The sequence below is a fragment of the Argentina silus genome (genome assembly GCF_951799395.1).
Source record: "Argentina silus genome assembly, chromosome: 4".
Lineage (NCBI taxonomy): Eukaryota > Metazoa > Chordata > Actinopteri > Argentiniformes > Argentinidae > Argentina > Argentina silus.
This window is the reverse complement of record NC_139658.1, coordinates 25,915,450-25,917,681: the sequence shown is the minus strand read 5'-3', so window position 1 is coordinate 25,917,681 and position 2,232 is coordinate 25,915,450.

The window sequence follows — 2,232 nt, the reverse complement described above, 5'->3', positions numbered from 1 at the left end:
AGCTGCAGCTCAGAGGCTAAATGTCAAGGCCTTTCATATCTGCTGCAAACACACTCCACCAAGTCCTGCTGTAATAGAGCAATAACACCCAACACTTCTATTCCAGGGCCTCCGCTGACCAGAGGAGGAAACAGTGGTTGTCCTTTTCCTCTTGGATTACTGTAGAATCAATAAGGAACCAAACTCCAGGCCTTTCCCTCTTTAACCCCTCGCTGAATAACACCTCATTTCAGTGGTGTATGAATAGGAGTGATGTCATCATCGAACCGTTGTTTGTACCTCCAGCCCACAGTACCAGGTGGTGGAGGTAGAACACCAGGGGAGGCTGGTGGAGGTAGAACATCAAAAGACAGGCTGATTGTAATGGAATGGAATGAGGAGTGGTCCACCAGCCTCCAACAGCCTCCACCAGCCTCCACCAGCCTCCACCAGCCTCCACCAGCCTCCACTGTACAGTACTGTACGTATCTGAGTATCCTCCTTCTTCATGGGGCAACCTCAGCATTGTTCCCAAGGTGGCTTTATGTGTGTGTGTGTGTGTGTGTGTGTGTGTGTGTGTGTGTGTGTGTGTGTGTGTGTGTGTGTGTGTGTGTGTGTGTGCTGCGGCTGCACCTCCTCTGAATCACCTTTGCTGTGCCAGAAGGAGAACCTCTAAGCATCTACGTAGAACAGGAGGGTCCCAGCAATGTACACACAGTGTCCCTGAGGACCCACCATCACATGATACACACAGTGTCCCTGAGGACCCACCATCACATGATACACACAGTGTCCCTGAGGACCCACCATCACATGATACACACAGTGTCCCTGAGGACCCACCATCACATGATACACACAGTGTCCCTGAGGACCCACCATCACATGATACACACAGTGTCCCTGAGGACCCACCATCACATGACAGCCCATCAACCGGAGACGCAGCCAAACAACTCCAGAGAAACACCCACGTTTCACCTTGGCCGTTGTCCTACTGTCATCACCATTCCAGACATACAGTTTGGGTTTTTTAACCGAAGACTCGTGAAATGCGAAATGTAATTTGTAAAAAGGAGTCTGGAGCCCCTCAGTAGGATGGTGCTGTGTGAGTCATCCCAGCAGCTGCATCCTGGCTAGGATCACCTTCTCTAGGTAAGCGGTGCCCTTCAGGGGCCTCTGCGGAACACAGAAATCAGGACATGAAAAGAAACATGTCCGAGCTTCAGCGTTGTCAGCAGCACGTGAGCTTACATAGGTTAGGGAAAGTACAAGCGAGACAAAGTGGTTGTGACATTGGTATAAATTCTCACTTCGACCGATAAGAACATGACTTTTAATCCATTACAGTATTCCAGCTATTAGATGGGCCCCTCCATTCCATTACGCCAGCTATTAGATGGGCCCCTCTATTCCATTACTCCAGCTATTAGATGGGCCCCTCCATTACAGTATTCCAGCTATTAGATCGGCCCCTCCATTACAGTATTCCAGCTATTAGATGGGCCCCTCCAGAACTGATCTTTCATGCACTTCCTCAGAGCGTCTCTGCATCAGAACTGGGCTGTTCTACTGGGCCGTTCTACTGGGCCGTTCTACTGTTCTACTGGGCCGTTCTACTGTTCTACTGGGCTGTTCTACTGTTCTACTGGGCTGTTCTACTGTTCTATTGGGCTGTTCCTCTCACCATGTTACCTCAAAGATGTCATAATCCAAATCAATCAAGCTACACTCATCTACCACCATCTGCTTTCTTCTGCTTCCAGTCTGACGGTAGCAATCAAATGGACCGTCTGATTTCCACTTGATATCAATTCATCAGCGTCTATCGTCTCCTTTCAGATGTATCATTCAAGGTAATATTTTACGTACCGGAAAATTGAAAACGCATTTGAAAACCATTTGACCCAGCAGTGCTGATCAGTTTGGCTGTAGTGGAGCTGGGAGAGATGGTGTGTCTGGCCCGTCTGATCCAGCGGGTGTAAACTATGGTGTACGTATGTCGTTCAATGTTGTCTAACGTCACAACAGCCCCTTCTCAAGTTCTGCCCTCCTCTCACAGTTGCTACTATTATGTAATGTGATACTGCAGCAGGACTGTATGCGCTGCGCACCAGGACTCTGAGAAAGTTCCTCTGACAGCCTTCTCCTTCTCCCCGCAGGCTCTCTCTGCATTCAAACCCCAGGAAACTGCAACTCCATATCATTGTCTGCTATAATTACCCTGAGCCATTTGTTCTCCCTTTTCCTCTT